Below are 24,864 nucleotides of genomic sequence, written 5' to 3'. Positions count from 1 at the left end.
GTTGAACAGGACTAGGTCAAGTTTGCAGCCCTGTTTCATGCCATTGGTAATGTCATATGGTATTGAAGTGTCACTGTTGGAGAGGTTGACATCCACAATGACATCACAGAAGAAGCAAATGATCTGGAAGTATTTCTTGGGATTGCCGAACTTTGCCAGCTTCACCCAGAGTACTTTCCCTTTGACTGCGTTGAAGGCCTTCATCAGGACAATGAAAACCCTAGAGTCCATTTGCTGCTCAATGCATTTCTCAAAGCCGACTGTGGAAATCATCAAGGTTGCTCCTTCTTGAAACAAGGAACTTCCGATGCTGGTTTACACAAAAAGACATAATGTGCTGGTGGAACTCGCCTGGTGAGACATCATCTCTGGAGAACAGCTAGATAAGCTCCTTCTTCTCCTTTGTTGGGAAGATTCTTGCACGTGTCACCTTTAACCACCTGATTAGCTCTGTCGCAGAAGAAACACTGCCAAAGGCTCACTCTAGCTTCAGACCAGACCACAGCACTCTTATTTTCAGTAAGCACCTTCGAATGATTTAGTATCTGCCCAGTTAAGATGAGATTTGGGGTACTGTTCAAGTTATGTGTATATAGCAGTGAAAAAAACAGGATGGTTGAAAGAAAAAAAGGAGATAATGCAATTTTTATAAAGTCACCATGAATGGGTTAAACCTTTAGCTCGGCATGTGATTCCAGATTATGTGCTATCCTTTTACTTGGCTGCTGCTGCACTGCTGTTGGTGTTGGAATTTGTCAGCTAATATGCAACTTCCATATATTTTGTAAGAAACATGTTTAACCTTTTAGAAGTATTGGAGAAGCTACCGTGACCAGATTATGTTCAGCATTAGCGAGACGTGGCTACAAGGATGGTTGGAAATAAACGAAAGATACAAGGGTGATAGAATGATTTTCTGGCTATTAGTTTTCTCGATGGATGTGAATTTCCTTGTATGTAACAGAATAATATTCGAAACACTTTTAAAGATCGAGCGTCTTCTTCAGGATTGAGAATGATCTATTATAATTCCAGTTTTGCAGGGACTGAGATGACCCTATGAGGCCAATGTAGGATCATACATTGTGCCAGATCTGTGCTCTTGTTCACCAAGTAATCTTTTCCTCATTCCATACTAGACGGTAAAACACAGAATACAAGGTATGCCTGATTTGGTTTTATTATCTGTCAGATATTGTTAAGGACAGCATTGATCGCTTATCCTCAGCTGCCCTTGGCGGGGATCTGCCTTCTGAACTGTGGAACTGCACATGAAGGGGATGCATCCTCAGAGTGGTTGGGCAGGGAATTTCAGCAGCTTGTCCCAGAAGCAATGAAAAAACAGCAATAATTTCCAGGTTTTGTGCGTGATTTAGGAGGGCTCAGAGGCGGAGAACTTCCATAGTGCAGTTTGTGAGCTTTGCGACTGGTGCTACAAAGGATGGAAGGCTCTTGCAATATTGGGTTTGGTTTATTATTGTCACGTGGATCAACGAACTGAGAAAACCTTTGTGTGCTATCCAGTCAAATCGTACAATGTGCGTACAATCTAGTAATACACGAGTATCTCGGGTAGTGCAATGAGAAAAATAGCCAGGGTGCAGAATATAGCATTATTGCTGCAGGGAAAGTACAAATATAAAAAAAACACGCAGAGGCCACAATGATATAGGTTCAGAGGTCGGGACCACGCCCTTATCTTGAGACCACACCATTATCATTCAATGGTTTGACAACAGGGGAAGAAACTGCTTCTGAATCTGGGGTACATGCTTTCCAGCTTTTGTATCTTCTGCCTGACAGGATAGGGGGGAAGAGGGAATAACTGGGTGTAGTGTAGTGTAAAGAATCTAGTAAACCCTAAGCCTATCCACCCGGCAATGCACAATCTGTCTACTCTCAGACCAAACCTAAACCTTGTCCCAGGACATTTGTGTGCTTAGTTTAGAGATACAGCATGGAAACAGGCGCTTCAGCCCACCAAATCCATGCCAAACATCAATCACCCATTCACACTAGTTCTACATTATCCCTATACTTCCTCAATTTAGTTTAGAGATACAGCGCGGAAACTGGCCCATCGAGTCTGTACCAGCCAGTGATCGCCGCACATTAACACTACGCTACACACACTAGCAACAATTTTACACATACACCAAGCCAATTAACTTACATACCTGTACGTCTTTGGAGTGTGGGAGGAAACCGAAGATCTCGGAGAAAACCCACGCAGTCACGAGGATAATGTGTAAACTCCACACAGACAGCACCCGAGGTCAGGATCGAACCAGGGTCTCTGGCCTTGTGAGGCAGCAGCTGTACCAGCAGCGCCACCTCTGGGTGATAACTGGGATCTACTGCTGCAGCTTTCTCACTCCTCAGTTAGTGTTATGCAGCAAGCTCCTCATCTGACAAGGCCATTAACCCAATGATCAAGTTGCCTGGGGACTGGAAACAGCAGAGAAAAAAAGACTTGTGTTTATAAAGGATTTAAAATGTTTGGCAATCCAGTTTTTCCAGTTTTCCTAATGTAAAGACACTCCAACGCCTCCACACAACACTCCCTTACTATTGTGTTCAATGTTTTCTTTGACAAAAGCAATCCTTTACACTCCCTTAACCGCTTTATCAATTTGTTATCTGTTTCCTTCAAATATGTGAATAAACACCTTCAAGTCCCTCTACTCCAAGTCACCCCTTGCAATAGTAACATTTAGATGATCCAAATTGTTCCTCCAAATGCACCACTTCAAATTTAGATTAATAAATCTAAGCTGACATTACCATAAGTCCTTCTAAACTTCACAGATATTTTCTGTTATCACTGCATTACCAAGTCATTAATCACAACAATACTACCATATGGCTTATTTGCACACAAGGAACTCAGCTGTTCTCCATTCATAAAAGCACTTACGAGCCTTGTCAATTATTCCACCTATTTTGGACCTGCTGTGTTCCTTTAATCATAATCTATTTTCCAAATAATTCTGTCTAGAGTTTATTCCAATGCCTTTTAAATCTTTAGATGTATTGAACTACCTTCAGCTTCTTTCTTCATCATTCACTCATTGTGGCAAGTTGCTAGAACTGACTTAATGGAGCGCCACAGGAAATACTCAATGTCAGTGTCTTCTCTGAATCCAATGCCCACAGCCTTGCAGCTTTGGTTACACATCATCTACTGTATGTTGGGCAGGACAAGTTATTTGTATACTCAGAGACACAGTAGACACAGTTCCAAGCTGTGGCACAGGATGAGATTAAGAGAAAAAGATTCAAATGCGTGATCAATGCCTCCTTGAATCAAGTACATCTTCCTAATTCCCGGCTACCATTGTTCCATACCCATCAGAGCAGCATTCAGATGGCTTTGAGACCTTCAACACCATACATCAGGACTTCAGGGGTGCAGTGGTAGAATTGCTGCCTTACAGCACCAAAGATCAGGGTTAGATCCCGACTACAGGTGCTGTTTGGGTGGTTTGCACGTTCTCCCTGTGATCACATGGGTTTTCTCTGGGTGCTGCGATTTCCTCCCACATTCAAGACATGCAGGTTTGTAGATTAATTGGCTTCTGTAAAAAAATGGCTCCTGGTGTCATAGAATGATAGTGTGGACCAACTTGCCCACACTAGCCAACATGTTCCAGCCACCCTAGTCCCACCTGCCCGCATTTGATCCATATCCCTCCAAACCTGTCCCATCCATGTACCTGTCTGTTTCTTAAATGGTGGGATAGTCCCTGCCTCAACTACCTCCTCTGGCAGCTTGTTCCATACATGCTGCCAGAGGAGGTAGTTGCAGCAGGGACTATCCTAACATTTGGATATTGCCAGGCATTGATCCGTCACTTCAGAACCAACAAAACCAGAGTGAACTCAAGCCATCCTTGATCCCGAGGGGTTGCCTATGTAAATACATCACGTTCAAATTCAGGTGCCCAGTACAACAGATTCTAGAGACTCATCTAATGATTTGGAGCCTGCACTCAGCTATTTCTTAGATATCAAGTTAAAAATAATTTGTTGGCAAGTTCTATAGTTGAAAGCATCTAAGAATAGCTCCCAGGCCTGTAATTCCACCTCCAGTATTCTCTATGCTTTAACAATTGCTGACTCCCATAACTCACCAACTAATCCATGCTTCCCAGTTGTGGGAATTTCAAAAAGGACTTCAAGTTGGATTTCCATTTTTTTATTTTTGCCTGCGACCTGGTCTTTAATTCTGCCTGCAGTGAAAAACTCATTTCATTGTCCCATCTCATTTTAGTTGTATGTTACCGAGATCTCCCTCCCAAGTCCCTTCTTCAGACTGCTTGTAGGGGCAGTGAGAGACAAAAGCTAGAAAAGGGCAGAGGCAGGACAAAGTGTGGCAGGTAATAGATGGACGCAGGCGAGGTTGTGTCTATTTTGGTGGGCAGATGGTTGGAACAAAGGCTAGAGATAAAAGTAGATGTGAGACAGGATTGAAGAGTCGAGGACTGTGAAGCAGGAGAGAGGACAGTAGTGTTGGGGGGGGGGGGAGGAAGGTTAGAAGGGAGAAATAGGCATCCAAGTGGGGCACAGGAAAGGAAGATGTTATCTAAAATTGGAGAATTCAATATTCCTCATACAAATAAGATTTTGTTGGGGGAAAGAGGGATGGGCTTTTAACAGATTAGATGCTGGGGTGATAATTTTCCAGATTGGAGGCACACAAGCTCCAGAAGACATCTTGCTCAGAGGGCTGTAAAATTTGGGATTGACTACATAGTAATTGTGAATGCAGAGTCTCTGTTATATTAAAGGTCAATATAGATTTTTGGTTATATTGTAGCCAACTCTTAAATTTGCAATGAGTTTATTAAATGGTATAGCAAGCCTAAGCAACTGCAAGACATGTAAGCCCCAACTAATGCCTTTTTTGAAATGTAAGATGAATAATCAAACATTTCACGACTAGCAATTTCCCACCATAAGGGTCACAATAGAAGGCTTCTCAACCACAGGTTGAAAGTGCAGAATAATTTCATAGCATTGACACAGTAATTTAGGCTGTTCCCTGCAGGGAACTGCTCGAGCATACATGCCAAACTTGCCAAAATGCAAGGCCATCCACTAGATGGCAGTACATCTCACTGATTATTCATTTTTATACAAAAAGCAAGACTGAATTGCTGACTAAATAATAATAATAATAATATATTCCTTTATTCGTCCCACACCGAGGAAATTTACAGTGTTACAGCAGCAAAGTAGATAGCAAGAGATCATTCATTATAAATAAAAGATACATAAATTGTCATCAGTTTTCTGTGTGTTCTTAGCTGTTATTGTTGACTCGTCTGCTGGGAGCAGTGCAGGTTGTGCAGTCTCACAACAGCGGGAAGGAAGGACCTCCTATATCTCTCCTTCACGTACTTGGGGTGAAGGAGTCTGTCACTGAAGGAGCTACTCAGTGCAGTGACAGTGTCCTGCATGGGGTGGGAATCGTTATCCAGCAGCGATGTTAGTTTTGGCATCCGCCTCTCTCCCACCACCTGCACTGAGTCGAGGGGGCAACCCAGGACAGAGCTGGCCTTCCTGACCAGCTTGTCGAGTCTCTTCCCTTCCGCCGCTGAGATGATGCTGCTCCAGCAGACCACTCCATAGAAAATGACCGATGCCACCACCATGTTGTAGAAGGTCCTTAGGAGTGCCCCCTGCACTCCAAAGTACCCGAGTCTCCTTAGCAGATAAAGTCTGCTCTGGCCCTTTCTGTATAGTGCATCGGTAAAGCATAGCAACACAGTTTCCACTTCAAGAAAACAAAGGCAACTTAATTTTAGAAGTGAAGCAGAAAAGTTGATCATAGCTAACAACATAAATGCTAGTTTTCTGATACAAACACAGTTATTGCTCCACATTCTCCAGAGATGCTGCCTGATCTGCTCAATTATTCCAGCATGTTCTGTCCTTTTCTTGAAGTTAAAAGATTATACATTGAATGCGGAGGCTGGTGGAATAGAAAGTGAGGAGCACAGGAACTCTAATCCTCCTCCTCAGAAAGGATGGAGTGTCAAAAGAATTTTAGTGTCAAAAGCATAACACTATTGATTGTAGACACTGAGAATGTCTGAAGAGGTTTTGCACAGTTTTGTACAATAAAGTTTATTTTGGGGGAAAAAATACATCAAAAAGGCACTGGTGTGGAAAGGTTTCAGAGCAGATACAGCAGAGTAAGAGCAACTGGGAGAAATGAATGGAGAAGGCAGGGTGAGAGGAAGCATAGTCCAAACACCTATAGGAGAATGTGGTTTTTTTAATGGATGTTTGTCACTTACCAATGCCCTGAGATGGAGACAGAGAAATGGAGAGGGACAGAAAAAGACAAAGGGAACACAAAGTAATTTCACATTATATTTATTGTAAATTACTGAACATTCAAAAAAAATTAAATGCTTTTTTCACAAATATTATTAAATTGCATTTACACCTAATTTATACTTTAATTCTGTTAATCTGGCTTTACAGACAGAAACGATGTATCAAAGCACAATGAAAGCAGTTGTGATCTTATGATATTAATAGAGATTGTCAACCCGATTGTCCACGTTTAGGTCTCCAGACCCCTGGAATCCATCGTAATGAAGGATTTTCAATGAAGTCAAGGGCATTACCTGTCACGCAATAAGAACAGCTACACATATGGAAATCAGACAATCAATCGTTAAGAAATCAATATCAATAAAGAAAACTTGTATGACAATTGCACAAATAAGAGACACAGAGGTGCACAAAAAAAAATAGCATTGTATCCAAGATGTGTCCAAAATCATTCCAGGTTCCTATTATTTATCAGGTTGACCATCTCAAAACGATGCTGGTAAACAGCAAGATTGGGAAGCGAGAAAAAAAAATGCATTATTTTTTAAAAGTCCTTTGACTGGAAGTATCCATTTATATTTTGTGCTTTCTTGGGCCTGGAATGAGAGTGGTTCATTTTCAAACGCTGCTTCAATGATATTCTTTCGTGGATAATCAGTTGAGCCAAATACTGGCGGAGATCCAGACTCCACAAAAAAGGCAAATTACAGCAGTAGTAGCAGCTCTCCATTGGTAGTTTACAAAATTTAAATACATCTCACACACAGTCCATAAAATCATAACCCAACTATTACAACAAAGCACGATGCAGACAACAGCAAGTATAGCGTTATCACTAGCCTGGAGCCACCACCAATCAATACACTATAGCTGTTAAAGAAATCATCTTCTCGGCCTGGATCTGAAGAACAAACAAGAAATCTGATGTCAGACATTTATTGGGGACAAAATAAAACTTTTTTTGGCGGGGGGGGGGGGGGGGGGGGGTATAGAGACACTGAGGAAAGAATCACTGTACAGGCTAGGTTTCAATTGTTAAAGGAATATATAAGCCATTTTAAAATTCTAATACAAATTAATGTCAGAAACTCAAATTATATTTACAAGAAAATGCAACTTGGAGGAAGCAGTTTACAATAATCAATACACGAGAATAAAAATAGCAGAATGAGTTAAATGGTGCCATTTGCTCCAAACAGTGGAAACACTTCTAAAATTATGCAGACTGAGCTGCAATTTGGGGAAATGTGATCAAAACTCAGATTTGAATAACACATTCACACCAACGTCAAGCTGTTAATTTACAGAACAGGATTGTATTTACTTTCAAAATTAACATCTTTGTCCTTGATCAGTTTATAATTCCCTTACCATTGCATTAGCTTTTTTATCAGTTCTCCCTTGTTACACGTTATAATTCTCCCCTTCAAATTAACCATTCATCCCAAATGAAAAGATACCTCATTCCCCAAAATCACCCCCTTCCTTCCACTGCAAATCATCGAATGACAGAATCCAAACCCCCCACAAAATGTGTATGCTGGAAATATGAAAATACAAGAGACACCCAGCAAAACCAATATATATGGAGAGAAACAATTAATCTTTCAGGACTTCATCGACATGAAATATTAACAATTTCTCTCACTAAATGTTGCCTGGCTGCATTTCTGCAGCATTTCCTGTTTTTACATCCTTGAACATGCTGTTGCCACTTAGAAATCCCCCATATTTTCTATTTGAAGACTTCCATCAGATCTATGATCTGGAAAACAATTCTTGCTCATCCTTCTCTTGTGTGCAGACTAATAATGTTGACCCCACTGCCTTCCTCCAATGCCTATCATTCAGTTTTGTGAGCTATCCTTTGCCTGTCAAACTGCAATCAATCTAGTTGCAGGTTACATGAAGTCTGGCAAGGATTTGTGACAGACAAGGAACTGCAGATGCTGGTTTACCAAAAGAATAAAGTGCTGGAGTAACTCTGCAGGTCTGGAAGACATGGATAGATGATTATTTGGATTGGAACACTTCATCGGAATTTGTGATAACTTTATTTAAACTTTGTTTTGGTAAAGAGGTGGAATTGACTGGATGCAATATACTGTATAAAAAAATAACTGCAGATGCTGGTACAAATCGAAGGTATTTATTCACAAAATGCTGGAGTAACTCAGCAGGTCAGGCAGCATCTCGGGAGAGAAGGAATGGGTGACGTTTCGGGTCGGGACCCTTCAAGGGTCTCGACCCGAAACATCACCCATTCCTTCTCTCCCGAGATGCTGCCTGACCTGCTGAGTTACTCCAGCATTTTGCAATATACTGTAGTTTGGTGGCCTGACAATAAAGTTACTACAAATCATTACAAGGAAAACGTGCAAACACCACACAGACAGTATCCGAGGTCAGGATTGAACATGGACCCCTGGTGCTGTGACGCATCAAGTCTACCAGCTGGGCCACTGTGTTGCTTCTATTTTCTTTGGGATCCTTACAACTGATGGCCATTCACCATTTCCAAGGCTTGCAGAAAGCCATCCTACAGAACATTATTTGTGATTATCAAGATATCGCAATTTATACCACAAGGTAGATTTAACCATAATACTAATTTTACACTGATTGAGAGAATTTCAATTTGCAAAAATGAAAATTATTTTGCACAGTACTTAATGCACCAGTAACAAAAAACCAAACCTATCAAGGCACATTGCAGGAGTGATTAAAATTAGGAAATCAAGCAATTTTCTTGAGTGGTGGGTTGCCAACCAAAATTTAAAACTTTCTGCTGCTATCCCCAGCCATGCATCACTCCTGCAACATGCCATGAATGTAGAATGCCAATGATTTAAAACATAATACCCGTGAGGAATTTAGGAAAGGTGTTTTATGTTTGATTGGCAAATAGCACGTTTCTCAACCTTTTCAAATGCTTCCAAGCAGCATTAATAGGCTACATTTACGTTAGGGTCATCCTGATTGGAAATAGGCCCTTCAGCCCAACTCCTGTTAATGGAGAATCTTGGAACAAGTTATAAAGGCACTATGTAATTGCAAATTGGAGCAAGCCATTCCAGACTACATTTACACGAGTATTCAGACCTCCAGTGCCTCACTCAAGGATGTTCACCATAAGTGTTTCAACAGGACTTTCAGCCACAGTCAGGCAAGAGCCAGCCTACTAACTAATATACACAATAGACAATAGGTGCAGGAGCAGGCCATTCAGCCCTTCGAGCCAGCACCGCCATTCAATGCGATCATGGCTGATCACTCTCAATCAGTATCCCGTTCCTGCCTTCTCCCCATACCCCCTCACTCCGCTATCCTTAAGAGCTCTATCCAGCTCTCTCTTGAAAGCATCCAACGAACTGGCCTCCACTGCCTTCTGAGGCAGAGAATTCCACACCTTCACCACTCTCTGACTGAAAAAGTTCTTCCTCATCTCTGTTCTAAATGGCCTACCCCTTATTCTTAAACTGTGGCCCCTTGTTCTGGACTGCCCCAACATTGGGAACATGTTTCCTGCCTCTAATGTGTCCAATCCCCTAATTATCTTATATGTTTCAATAAGATCCCCCCTCATCCTTCTAAATTCCAGTGTATACAAGCCTAATTGCTCCAGCCTTTCAACATACGACAGTCCCGCCATTCCGGGAATTAACCTAGTGAACCTACGCTGCACGCCCTCAATAGCAAGAATATCCTTCCTCAAATTTGGAGACCAAAACTGCACACAGTACTCCAGGTGCGGTCTCACCAGGGCCCGGTACAACTGTAGAAGGACCTCTTTGCTCCTATACTCAACTCCTCTTCAACAACAGTTCAACAGTTCAACAGAGCTTTATTTGTCATTCGGTACCAAGGTACCGAACGAAACTACATAGCAGTCATACAAAAAAAAGAACACAAGACACATGACCCCAACACAAACGTCCATCACAGTGACTCCAAACACCCCCTCACTGTGATGGAGGCAACAAAACTTCCACTCTCTTCCCCACGCCCACGGACAGACAGCTCGTCCCCGACTGACCCGCACAGTCCCCGCAAGGGGATGGGAGTCCCCGCGGCCGAGTCGCAGCGGGCGCTGAAACGTCTCGTGGCCGAACCGGGCGATGGAAGGCCCCGCGACCGAGCCGTGCGCAGCTAAGTCCCGCGGCCGTGCCGGGCGATGTTAGGCCCCGCGGCCAAGCCGCGCCGGGCGATGTTAAGTCCAGCGGCCGAGCCGCACCAGCGATGAAAAGTCCCGCGGCCGAGCCGCGCCGGGCGATGTTAGGCCCCGCGGCCGAGCCGCACCGGGCACTGTTAAGTCCAGCGGCCGAGCCGCACCAGCGATGTTAGGCCCCGTGGCCGAGCCGCACCGGGCGATGGAAGGCCCCGCGGCCGAGCCGCACCGGGCGATGTTAGGCCCCACGGCCGAGCCGCACCGGGCGATGTTAGGCCCCGCGGTCGAGCCGCACCCCGCGCCGTGAGGAAGAGACCTAAAAGAGAAAGGTTTCCCCCACCCCCCACCCACACCACCACCCCCCCACCCACACCACCACCCCCCACACATACACAACCAAAAAAAAAAAACCCATCCCAACACCGACACACAACAAAAAAAAAAGGAAAAAAGACGAACAGACTGCTAGCGAGCCGCAGCCGTTAGGCGCCGCCACTTCCCAGATTACGAAGGCCAACATTCCATTGGCTTTCTTCACTGCCTGCTGTACCTGCATGCTTCCTTTCAGTGACTGATGCACTAGGACACCCAGATCTCGTTGAACATCCCCTCTTCCTAACTTGACACCATTCAGATAATAATCTGCCCTTCTATTCTTACTTCCAAAGTGAATAACCTCACACTTATCTACATTAAACTGCATCTGCCATGTATCCGCCCACTCACACAACCTGTCCAAGTCACCCTGCAGCCTTATTGCATCTTCCTCACAATTCACACTACCCCCCAGCTTAGTATCATCAGCAAATTTACTAATGGTACTTTTAATCCCTTCATCTAAGTCATTAATGCATATCGTAAGTAGCTGGGGTCCCAGCACCAAACCTTGCGGTACCCCACTGGTCACTGCCTGCCATTCCGAAAGGGACCCATTTATCCCCACTCTTTGCTTTCTGTCCGTCAACCAATTTTCTATCCATGTCAGTACCCTACCCCCAATACCATGTGCTCTAATTTTGCCCACTAATCTCCTATGTGGGACCTTGTCGAAGGCTTTCTGAAAGTCGAGGTATACCACATCCACCGACTCTCCCCCGTCAATTTTCCTAGTTACATCCTCAAAAAATTCCAGTAGATTTGTCAAGCATGATTTCCCCTTCGTAAATCCATGCTGACTCGGAATGATCCTGTTACTGCTATCCAAATGCTGAGCAATTTCGTCTTTTATAATTGACTCCAGCATCTTCCCCACCACTGATGTCAGACTAACTGGTCTATAATTACCCGTTTTCTCTCTCCCTCCTTTCTTAAAAAGTGGGATAACATTTGCTATCCTCCAATCCACAGGAACTGATCCTGAATCTATAGAACATTGAAAAATGATCTCCAATGCTTCCACTATTTCTAGAGCCACCTCCTTAAGTACCCTGGGATGCAGACCATCAGGCCCTGGGGATTTATCAGCCTTCAGTCCCATCAGTCTACCCAAAACCATTTCCTGCCTAATGTGGATTTCCTTCAGTTCCTCCATCACCCTAGGTTCTCCGGCCCCTAGAACATTTGGGAGATTGTGTGTATCTTCCTCAGTGAAGACAGATCCAAAGTAACGGTTTAACTCGTCTGCCATTTCTTTGTTCCCCATAATAAATTCCCCAGCTTCTGTCTTCAAGGGACCCACATTTGCCTTGACTATTTTTTTCCTCTTTGGAGAACAAAATCTATTCTGGGCACAGATAGTTATTAGAAGGAATACCTAAACTCAACTTTGGGAGCTTGCTGCTATTTAGCTCCTACATACAACTTTAAATTCATTCACAACTAAATGCAATTCATTTGATGTTTGAAAAAGATGCTACTATTTTAATGCATTCTTCAACATTAACAATCTTGTTAACATTCTTCCAAAGTCAGTTAACTATGTAGAAAAAACTGAAGCAGTGATGCATGTTATTCATTTATTAGCAACACATAAACAAATAAGAGCATAAACAAAATTAGTTATACTAGAACAGCCCAATGCCAGGAAGGTTACTTGTGGAAGAGTTCAATAGCCCTTTGTGAATTAATGCCAGTCTTCTGAAATGTTGCACCAGTCATTTTAGTCTGTCAAGTAACCATATGGCATAGCTTCAAGCCATAGGAGCAGATGTAGGCTATGTGGCCCATTGTGTCTACTTCGCCATTCAATCATAGCCGATATATCTTTCTGAAGAAGGGTCTCGGCCCGAAACATCGCCGATCAGTCTGAAGAAGGGTCTCGACCCGAAACGTCGCCCATTCCTTCTCTCCTGAGATGGTGCCTAACCTGCTGAGTTACTACAGCATTTTGTGAATAAATATCTTTCCCTCTCAATCTCCTGCCTTCTCCCCATAACCCATGACACCCTTACTAATCAAGTGTCTGTCAAGTCAGCGGCTAGGGGCAGTTATGTTGATCCACTCCAAGCAGAGTTTGCTAATTTCAGCAAGACTGGTAAAGTAACCTGGAATGGCTCCAGTACATGTATAGGAAAAAAAGCAGAAACCAACCATTGTATCCATCCCTAATAAGTATACAATTTCCCTTCCAAAAAGAGGTAAAGAACCTGGCATATATATTCTCAAGCAAAAGGCAAAGTTCTGGTGAAATTCAGAACAGGCAATGGACAGACCATTTCCTTCACAGATGCTGTCTAACCCAATAAGATCCCGCAGCGCTGTTTTTGTTTTGCACAAGATTCCAGCCTCAGATTTCTTTGGCTTGGTGTAGCCATATTCTCTTGCTGTTGAAGATTTTACGACAGTTTTGGCTCACATTCGCCATTTGGATCTGGCAAATGCTTTGGAGTTATCCCCAGTACAGGAGTGGGTAATTTTTTGATGTGAACTTTGGTACAGAAAATACAATTGATAAACATATTGCAAGTTTACTCTCAAAACAGAGTCATTTGGGCAGTGTACTTGAAATCATCAATGCTTCAATTCTAGAGCAGGCATTTTAGACAGATTTCAGAAATGGCATGGTGTGTGATCCTCAACACTTACCACATTTCTCGATCCTTCCCAAGTGTTTTGCGCATTGAAATCTTCCATTGCCGCATTTACACCAGGTACATTGCTTTAACGCCCATTCGTTTTCTGGAGTTTCGCCACACATTCTGTCAAGAGGAGAATGTGACATACAATGTAAAGATCACCACAACACAAGCTAGAAAGAAAACAACATTGCCAAGTGGAGTATTTTCTTACTTGTGATTCTCATCCCTCTCGCAGTACCTGCCAATGAAAGGTGGTGGACATGCACAGAAGCTGCCCAGGATACAAGTTCCACCATTATTGCAGCAACTCCTGTCTAGACTCTTGCCTGGAGGCAACAAAAATCAATTAATATGCACAGCTCTTAATCCATGCTGGAAGGATTACACCAAACATACTGCAAAAGCTGCATTCAGATGACACCAAAGCCACCCATCCCTTTTTAAAGTATACTATAAATAGTTTCTCTTTTACACTACCTGATGTACTCGTATCCGATATGATTTGCCCAGATTGTATGCAAAACCATTTTTCACTATCTCTGTGCAGGTTTAATATTGTCACATGTATTTATGTACAATGAAATGAAAAGCTTTGTTTTGCATGCTATCCAAACAGATCAGAAATACAATCAGTCACAATACAATAGGGGAAAATACTGACTGAGTCCAGAATATAGTTCTCAACATTGCAGCACATCAGTTCCATAAACACAGTCCAAATTTCCACAATGGGGTGCAGATGAATTGTACAGTACCTTAGCTTATGAAAGCTTGATAATAGAAGGAAAGAAGCTGTTCCCGAGTCTGGTGGTGCACACCTTTATGCTTCTGTACCTTCTGCCAGATGGGAGCAGGCAGACAAATAAAGTCAGAAGATAGACACAAAAAGCTGGAGTAACTCAGCGGAATAGGCAGCATCTCTGGAGAGAAGGAATGGGTGATCTTTCATGTCGAGACCCTTCTTCAGACGAAGGGTCTACACAAATAGTCAGGGTGGGACAAGTCTTTGATTATATTGGCTACTTTTCCGAGGCAGCAGGAATGTAGATGGAGTCAATGGTGGGATGTCTGGTCTGTGTGATGGACTGGGCTACATCTACAACTCTGCAATTTCTTGCATTCTTGGGTAGAGCCATTCCTCAACCAAGCCTTCTATGATGCATCAGTAGAAGCTCGTAAGAGTCTCTGGACATGTGCCAAATATCTTCAGCTTCAGGAAGTAGGGGTATTGGGGGTATTGGTGCGTCTTCTTGGCTGTTGCGTCAATGTGGTTGGTCATTGGTAATATTAGTGACAACGAACATGAAACTCTCAACAATTTCCACACCATTGATGCAGATTGTGGCATAGACCTGATGGGCTGAATGGCCTCAAACATGTCAATAGGTGCAGGAGTAGGCCATTCGGCCCTTCGAGCCAGCACTGCCATTCAATGTGGTCATGGCTGATCACCCACAATCAGTACCCCGTTCCTGCCCTCTCCCCATACCTCCTCAAAAAAATCTGAGGTAGAATAGAATACCTTTATTGTCATTGCAACAGGTACAACAAAATTAAAATAGCAATCCTGACAGTGCATAACACACGAGAAATAAAACATATATACAATAAATGCAAATACAAATTGTAACAAACAAGCGAGTAGTTGATAAATAATTAAATAAATACAGGAATGGATATGGATCACATTGTAGTGCAGTTTAAAAAGTGTAACCTAGTGCTGAAAGTCAGTGTACAGTGCGTATCAGTGTTTGACAGTGTTCAGTTCACGTATGGCTCTGGGGTAAAAACTGTTCTTGAGTCTGTTTGTGTGAGATTTGATCGACTTGAAACGTTGACCAGAGGGCAGAAGATCAAACAGATGGTGGCCAGGGTGGGATGGGTCTTTTATTATTTTGTCTGCTCTGCTGCAGACCAGCTATCTGAGGTCTTCACAAAAATCTTCAACCTGTCCCTATCAAAATCCATCATCCCTCCCTGCCTGAAGTCTGCCACAATCATCCCACTGCCGAAAAAGACTATCATCAGCGGCCTTAAAGACTACCGTCCGGTAACATCACAAAGTGCTTCGAGAGGCTGGTCCTGCAGCACATCAAAGCCAGCCTCCCACCCACCTTCGACCCATACCAGTTTGCCTACAGAGCAAATAGGTCTACAGAGGATGCCATCGCCACTGCTCTTCACACTGCACTGACCCACCTTGAACACCAGGGGAGCTATGTGAGGATGCTCTTCCTAGACTTCAGCTCTGCCTTTAACACAGTTATCCCGGGCAGACTGGTCACCAAACTTTCTGACCTTGGATTTTCCCAAACCATCTGCCAATGGATCAAGGATTTCCTGACCAACCACCACCAGACCGTCAGAATAGGCCCTCACCTCTCCTCCACCATTACACTGAGCACCGACCGGCTCACCACAGGTAGTGCAGTAATCAAGTTTCACTCCAGCAAAAGATCTTTGATTTAAACAACAAAGGTAGTCAAGGTAGTGTAAGAAAATAACTGCAGATGCTGGTACAAATCGACGGTATTTATTCACAAAATGCTGGAGTGACTCAGCAGGTCAGGCAGCATCTCAGGAGAGAAGGAATGGGTGAGTTTAGAGACCCGAAACATCACCCATTCCTTCTCTCCCTAGATGCTGCCTGACCTGCTGAGTTACTCCAGCATTTTGTGAATAAATACCTAAGTGAGAGACTATAGGTTTGTAATAAACATCAGCCATAGACTGGTGTGAAGAAGGGTCTCCACCAGAGATGTTGCCTGTCCCGCTGAGTTACTCCAACGTTTGGTGCCTATCATCAGTCATAGAATGTCTCCTGTAAAGGGGACAGAGGTCATGAAAGTGGAGAGAGGTGTCCGAGACTGTTCCAAGTGAATTAGAGGGCAGAGTTAAAACGGTGAAGTTAATTAAATTAACCAACTGTGCGCGGGTGGAGGAGGCAGGCCTGATGTGATGCAGCCCAGTGTTCGTTTGGACGTAAAGTACGACATTAGAGAGCAGTGTTAACTTGGGTCATAGAGTGATACTGTGTGGCAACAGGCCCTTCGGCCCAACTAGCCGACACTAGAGAAGTCTGTGTTTGAGCAATTCTCATGTATGAGGGATTACCTGGAGAAATATAACAATGGCGAAAATGTGCAAAAGCATTAGAAATGTTTAAACAAACATCCCGTTTTTATGACGATATTGAAATTACTCTATTAATTAAAAAAGCAACAGAAGTTTGCAAAAGAAACGCCAGACGTGGCTGTAACTTACTGTCCGTCAGCCCAATGAAGCGGATGAAGTTGGCAGCCACCGAGCCCGTGCCCGACTCCTGCCGGTTACTGTTGAGCTGCTTGAACTCGGTTAGAGATTCGGGGCTTTGCCCGACAGGTTTCTCAATGTTGGGCTTTGAAATCTGTTGGTCACAGTCCCCCCCATCAACTCCACAGCCTGAAACAGACAAACGGGAATGTGCCTCACCCAATTCTACCAACAACCTGAGTTGCATTCATTCACCCAGCTCATGAACTTACCCTTCACAGACCCCGAACCCTGAACGCCGGAGAGGAGGAGGAGAAGAAATCTGTAAACATATGGGAAAGTTATTTGTCTAAAAAAACAAATGTGGCAAAGTTGCTGCTACATTTTACTTTAAGCTGCACAGCCTTGCCTAATAACTGCAGAAATATCCATGGGCTCTGGCGATGGTTTCAAAGGTGAAGTCTATTCCAGACTGCAGAATAATGAACTGACTGCGGTCTGAGCTCCAGACCGAATTCCCATTATAAACAATTATCAGCCAATTCTCACCTCCACCTTTCCAGCAGAGAAACTTAACCAGCAATCTTGAAATCAAATTAACAAGTGCAAATCAATAGGCAACAAACCCGCTTGAACAACGAAGCTTCAGAACCAATTCGTCGCTACTTAATGTTCCCAGCGTGACATTCCTGCCTTTCTGGCTACAAACATTAATGCAGACCCAACGCTCAGTTAGCGAATGTCTCTCTCTCCCTTTCTTGCCAAAAAAATCACTCTGACTCGAATTTTAAATTGAAACTTAATCGTTATTTTATGACATTTTTATTCATTCAATGAAGTGCATCACTTTTTGGCGTTTCTGAGTAAAAAACACTGCGGATGTAAATTAAAATATGCAAGCATTTAGTCGGCCTACAAATTAAATAAACAGTTTACGATTTTATTGTTGTCTGCTGATACGAAGGCTAACTGCTCTGTAAATATTAATGGCTTAATTCCATTATTATAGCAACATGTTAACTTCCAGTTAAATCATTGTCACTTTCCTCATGTTTAATCAGAAGGGTTTCCAATATTTGCAGATGTTTAGTATGCAGAAATAAGGAACTGCAGGTACTGGTTTACCAAGGAAGCTGGAGTAACAGCGAGTCAGGCAGCATAGACACAAAAAGCTGGAGTAACTCAGCGGGGCAGGCAGCATCTCTGGAAAGAAGGAAAGTATGACGTTTCGAGTCGAGACCCTTCTTCAGACAGGCAGCATCCCTGGAGAACATGGATAGGTGAACTTTTGATTCGGGACCCTTCTTTAGACTGATTGCAGGGGCGGGAGAAAAGAAGGCTAGAAGAGTGGAGAATAGACACAAAAAGCTGGAGTAACTCAGCGGGACAGGCAGCATCTCTGGAGAGAAGGAATGGTTGACCTTTCAGGTCTAGATCCTTCTTCAGAAGACCACTTCAGAAGGGTGGAGGGCTGGACAAAACACGCTGGGTAATAGAAGACATAGTTGAGGGAGATTTTTGATAGACAATAGACAATAGGTGCAGGAGTAGGCCATTCAGCCCTTCGAGCCAGCACCGCCATTCAATGTGATTATGGCTGATCATTCACAATCAGTACCCCATTCCTGCCCTCTCCCCATACCCCCTGACTCCACTATCATTAAGAGCTCTATCTAGCTCTCTCTTGAAAGCATCCAGAGAATTGGGCTCCACTGCCTACTGAGGCAGAGAATTCCAAAGATTTACAACTCTCTGAGTGAAAAAGTTTTTTCTCATCTCTGTTCGAAATGGTCTACCCCTTATTCTTAAACTGTGGCCCCTAGTTCTGGATTCCCCCAACATTGGGAACATGTTTCCTGCCTCTAGTGTGTCCAATCCCTTAATAATCTTATATGTTTCAATAAGATCTCCTCTCATCCTTCTAAAGTCCAGTATATACAAGCATAGTGGCTCCAGTCTTTCAACATACGACAGTCCTGCCATTCCGGGAATTAACCTACTGAACCTACGCTGCACTCCCTCAATAGCAAGAATGCCCTTCCTCAAATTTGGAGACCAAAACTGCACACAGTACTCCAGGTGCTGTCTCACTAGGGCCCTGTACAACTGCAGAAGGACCTCTTTGCTCCTATACTTAACTCCTCTTGTCATAAAGGCCAACATGCCATTAACTTTCTTCACTGCCTGTACCTGCATGCTTACTTTAAGTGACTGATGAACAAGGACACCCAAATCTCTTTGTACTTCCCCATTTCCTAATTTGACACCATTCAGATAATAATCTGCCTTCCTGTTCTTAACACCAAAGTGGATAACCTCACATTAAACTGCATCTGCCATGCATCTGCCCACTCACACAACCTGTCCAAGTCACCCTGCATCCTCATAGCATCCTCCTCACAGTTCACACTGCCACCCAGCTTTGTGTCATCTGCAAATTTGCTAATGTTACTTTTAATCCCTTCATCTAAGTCATTAATGTATATTGTCAATAGCTGCGGTCCCAGCACCGAGCCTTGCGGTACCCCACTAGTCACTGCCTGCCATTCTGAAAGGGACCCATTAATCCCTACTCTTTGTTTCCCGTCTGCCAATTTTCTATCTATGTCAGCACCCTACCCCCAATACTATGTGCTCCAATCTTGCCCACCAATCTCCTATGTGTGACCTTATCAAAGGCTTTCTGAAAGTTCAGGGACACTGGCTCCCCTTGTCCATCTTCCTAGTTACATCCTCAAAAAATTCAAGAAGATTAGTCAAGCATGATTTCCCCTTCGTAAATCTATGCTGACTCGGAACGATCCTGTTACTGCTATCCAAATGTCCCGCAATTTCTTCTTTTATAATTGACTCCAGCATCTACCCCACCACTGATGTCAGGCTAACTGGTCTATAATTTCCTGTTTTCTCTCTCTCTCCTTTCTTAAAAAGTGGGATAACATTAGCTACCCTCCAATCCACAGGAACTGATCCTGAATCTATAGAACATTGGAAAATGATCACCAATACGTCCACGATTTCTAGAGCCACTTCCTTAAGTACCCTGGGATGCAGACCATCAGGCCCTGGGGATTTATCAGCCTTCAGTCCCATCAGTCTACCCAACAACATTTCCTGCCTAATGTGAATTTCCTTCAGTTCCTCCGTTACCCTAGGACCTCTGTCCACTAGTACATTTGGGAGATTGTTTGTGTCTTCTTTAGTGAAGACAGATCCAAAGTACCTGTTCAACTCGTCTGCCATTTTCTTGTTCCCCATAATAAATTCACCTGCTTCTGTCTTCAAGGGACCCACATTTGTCTTAACTATTTTTTCCTCTTCACATACCTAAAGAAGCTTTTACTATCCTCCTTTATATTCTTGGATAGCTTACCTTTGTACCTCATCTTTTCTCCTCGTATTGCCTTTTTAGTTATCTTCTGTTGCTCTTTAGTGACAGATGATTGGACAAAGGCTAGAGATGAACATGCACAACGTGTGAGACAAAAGGATTAGAGAGTTGCAAATTGTGAAGCTCGATAATTGAGGAGGTGTGAACCATATAGGAATGTATGGGGAAAGGGAAAGGTCAGCCAGGGCTCAGGGGAAGGGGGGAGGGGGGAGATAATGGAAGAGAAAGGGGAGGGGGGGGGGGGTTTATAGAGGCTACCTAAAGTTGTAGAATTCAATGTTCATGCTAAAGGCATTGTCAGCTGCCTGAGTGGAATACGTGATGCTGTTCCTCCAGTTTGTGTGTGCCCTCACTGTCAATGGAGGAAGCCCAGGATAGAAAGGTCAGTATGGGAACGGGAAGGGTAGTTAAAATTGGCAGACCGAATACAAGTGTTTGATGGAAGGTCTCCGATTTTTATTTTATTATCCTTTCTAAATGAACTTAACCATCTACCTGTTACTTGAAGGTATTACCGTTGTGGTTCCTCTACATCCCTGACATTTTTCCCCATCATCAATTTTCTTGGGGAGACTAGAATTTTACCAATGCCAGCCATAAAATTATTTTGACTTAACATCGACAGCGCGGCTCGGCCGCGGGACGTTTCGGTGCCCGGCGCGGCTTGGCCGCTGGACTTAACATCGCCAGCGCGGCTCGGCCGCGGGACGTTTCAGTGCCCGGTGTGGCTCGGCCGCTGGACTTAACATCGCCCGGTGCGGCTCGGCCGCGGGACGTTTCGGTGCCCGGTGCGGCTCGGCCGCGGGACGTTTCAGTGCCCGGTGCGGCTCGGCCGCTGGACTTAACATCGCCCGGTGCGGCTCGGCCGCGGGACGTTTCAGTGCCCGGTGCGGCTCGGCCGCGGGACGTTTCGGTGCCCGGTGCGGCTTGGCCGCTGGACTTAACATCGCCCGGTGCGGCTCGGCCGCGGGACGTTTCGGTGCCCGGTGCAGCTCGGCCGCTGGACTTAACATCGCCCGGTGCGGCCGCGGGACGTTTCGGTGCCCAGGGCGGCTCGGCCGCGGGACCTTCCATCCCCTTGCGGGGGCTGTGCGTGTCGTTTGCCTCGGTAGGGGTCGAGCTGCCTGTCCGTGGGTACGGGGGGAAGAGAGGGGAAGTTTTGTTGCCTCCATCACAGTGAGGGGGTGTTTGGAGTCACTGTGATGGATGTTTGTGTTGGGGTCGGGTGTCCTGTGTTCTTTTCTTTTTTGCTGTGTTTTGTGTGACTGCTGAAATTTCGTTCGGTGTAAAAAGCCGAGTGACAATAAAGTGTTGTTATGTTATGTTATGTTATGTTATGTTATCACAAGGTCAACGGTTATATATTCCACAACGGCTTATGTCCTGATTGCATTAAGCCTTTCTTCCATCAACAAGGAACAAGTTAGAACTGTGATGAAATGCCCTCCACCTGCCTTGATGAAGGCATATATAATTATAATAAAACTCCTCCAGCATACATAGAAACAGCTTACTTGTCTGGCAGGCTATTCACAACTCTGAACATGCATTCCTTCCGCACATGGGTGGAGTGCATACAATCCACAAAATATATATTTTTAATTAGAAAATGCTGGAAATTTGAAATAAAAGGTCAGGTCAGGCAAGATCTGTAGAAAGAAAAACAGAGTTAATATGCAGCTATAAGCACTACAGTGCAAACGCTGAACCAAGGCTGCAGCCATACCACAGCCCAGCCCAGCCTGTGGCTAAGATATCTTTTGGTGAAGATGCATGGATGGTGAGTGAGGGAAAACATGGGGAGGAGTTGGGTACAAGTACAAATGAGAGGATAAGGAGAGCAGAGATCTAGATAAAAGAGAGCGTCAATGGGCAGAAAAAGAAACCAGGAAAATAAATATGGGTCCCTTGAAGGCAGAAACAGGTGAAATTATTATGGGGAACATGGAAATGGCAGAAGAGTTGAACAGGTACTTTGGTTCTAAGTTCACTAAGGAAGACAAAAACAATCTCCCAGATGTACTTTTTTGAGGATGTGACAAGTAAAATGGATGAAGGAGAGCCAGTGGATGTAGTCTCTGGACTTTCAGAAAGCCTTTGATAAGGTCCCACACAGGAGATTAGTGGGCAAAATTAGAGCAGATGGTATTGGGGTAGGGTATTGACATGGATAGAGAATTGGTTGGCAGAAAGGAAACAAAGAGTAGGAATAAACGGGTCCCTATCAGAATGGCAGGCAGTGGCGAGTGGAGTGCCGCAAGGCTCAGTGCTGGGGCCGCAACTATTTACAATATATATTAATGATTTAGGTGATGGAATTAAAAGTAACACTAGCAAAATTGCAGATGACACAAAGCTGGGTGGCAGTGTGAACTGCGAAGAGGATGCTAGGAAGTTGCAGGGTGACTTGGACAGGTTGAGTGAATGGGCAGATGCATGGCAGATGCAGTATAATGTAGATAAATGTGAGGTTATCCGCTTTGGCAGCAAGCACAAGGAGGCAGATTATTATCTCAATGGTGTCAGATTAAGAAAAAGGGAAGTGCAACGAGACCTGGTTTTCCTTGTACACTAGTCACTGAAAGTAAACATGCAGGTATAGCAGGCAGTGAAGAAAGCTAATGGCATGTTGGCCTTCATAACAAGAGGATTTGAGTATAGGAGTGAAGCGGTCCTTCTGCAGTTGTACAGGGCCCTGGTGAGACCACATCTGGAGTATTGTGTGCAGTTTTAGTCTCCTAATTTGAAGAAGGACATCCATGCTATTGAGGCAGTACAGCGTAGGTTCACGAGGATGGTGGGACTGTCATATGAGGAAAGATTGGAAAGACTGGGCTTGTATTCACTGGAATTTAGAAGGATGAGTGGGAATTTTATAGAAACATATAAAATTATAAAATAACTGGACCAGCTAGATGCAGGAAAAATGTTCCCATTGTTGGGGGAGTCCAGAACCAGGGGCCACAGTCTAAGAATAATCATTTAAAACTGAGATGAGAAAAAGCTTTTTCACCCAGAGAGTTGTCAATTTGTGGAATTCTCTGCCATAGAAAGCAATAGAGGCCAATTCACTGGATGAATTTAAAAGAGAGTTAGATAGAGCTCAAGGGGCTAGTGGAACCAAGGAATATGGGGAAAAGGCAGGCACGGGTTACTGATTGTGGATGATCAGCCATGATTCCAATGAATGGCGGTTCTGGCTGAAGGGCCAAATGGCTTTCTCCTGCACCTATTTTCTATGTTTCTATGTTTCTATGTTTCTATTTTCTATTTATACAATTTAGTTTGTTGTCACGTGTCCGAGGTACAGTGAAAAGGTTTTGTCACGTGCTATCCAGTCAACAGAAAGACAATACATGATTACGATCAAGCCATATACAGTAAAGATACATGATAAGGGAATAACGATTAGTGCAAGGGTAAGGCCAGCAAAGTCCGATCAATGTTAGTCCAAGCTTCACCAATGAGGTAGATAGTAGTTCAGGACTGCTCTCTGAATGTGGTAGGATGATTCAGTTGCATTATGGCATCTGGGAAGAAATGGGCCAAGCCACAGGATGCTAGAGAGAGCGAGGTGCAGACTCGGTGGGCCGAAGGGCCTGTTTTACGCGCTGTATCTCTAAACTAAACGAAACAGAACCTGATCGCATTGGATCCCTTTGACACTGGATCACAATCTCGTTCTGCCGCATCTGTGATATAGTTGATGTGCAAAGGCATTTGTGTTAAAAGGATTTACACCATGGCAACTTCCACTCTGTAATATGATGTTCAGAACCCAGCAAACCTCTCTCTTCACCATCTCAAGACATTGACACGACTACCATGGAGTCACACAGAACAGAAATGGGTCCTTTGGTCCGCTGCTTCCATGGTGGCTCTGGCGTATCCAGCCAAACTAAACTTACTTTTGAAAACTTGGCCCATGTCCTTTTATGGCATGATGCATGAAGTGTTCATCTAGATACTTGGTAAATTTTCTGAGAGTATCTTACCTTTTGGACCAGTGTCCCGTGTGGGACCTCACATCAACTGTACTATTCTCGATGACATCCTGAGTCACCTTCTCAAAACATTTAACCAGGTCAGTCAGACAGGGACTCCTCTTAACAAATGTACATTAATCCAGTTTCTCCGAATGCTCTCTAGTAATTTCCCTATCACCTGGCTTCAATTAACTGGCTTGTGTATCAGGTTTTAAAATTATGAAAGTTTGAAAGAAACAGCTTTATTTGCAGAATTTTAGAGAATGGAATAAGAAGCGGTCATTACTAAAATATTTTTTAAAGGAAAATGTTAAATATTTGAAGCAAGGAGGGCACAAGTCAATGAGATAAATTGTAGCAGTGAGAGTAGTTTAGTTGAGTTTAGAGATACAGCATGGAAACGGGTCTTCGGCCCATCAAGTTCACGCCAACCATCCATCACCCGCTTATACTGGTTCTATGTTATCCCACTTTTTCATCTGCACCCTATGCACTAGGGGCAATTTACAGAGAGCAATTATCCTACAAACCTGCACTTCTTTGGGATGTAAGAGGAAACCGGAGCACCCAGAAGAAACCCATGTGGTCACATGGAAAACATGCAAACTCCACACAGACAGGACACGAGGGTAGTATCAAACCCGGGTATCTGGTGTTCTGAGGCAGCAGCTTTACCAGCTGCAACACTTGGCCAAGTGAATA

At 43.9% G+C, this 24,864-nt stretch overlaps 1 long non-coding RNA gene across 1 annotated transcript; it reads right to left on the bottom strand.

The window, feature by feature from the left end:
- Window positions 1–7,148: 7,148 nt before the first annotated feature.
- Window positions 7,149–16,947, bottom strand: LOC144592405 (uncharacterized). Its single transcript, XR_013547120.1, has 4 exons — window positions 16,798–16,947; window positions 13,745–13,859; window positions 13,541–13,653; window positions 7,149–7,249 (listed from the first exon to the last, which is right to left on the bottom strand). It is a non-coding gene; the product is annotated as an uncharacterized LOC144592405 (long non-coding RNA).
- Between the last annotated feature and the right edge of the window lie 7,917 nt (window positions 16,948–24,864).

Source organism: Rhinoraja longicauda, chromosome 3 (assembly GCF_053455715.1).
Source record: "Rhinoraja longicauda isolate Sanriku21f chromosome 3, sRhiLon1.1, whole genome shotgun sequence".
Lineage (NCBI taxonomy): Eukaryota > Metazoa > Chordata > Chondrichthyes > Rajiformes > Arhynchobatidae > Rhinoraja > Rhinoraja longicauda.
This window is presented reverse-complemented; position numbering and strand designations above follow the sequence as displayed.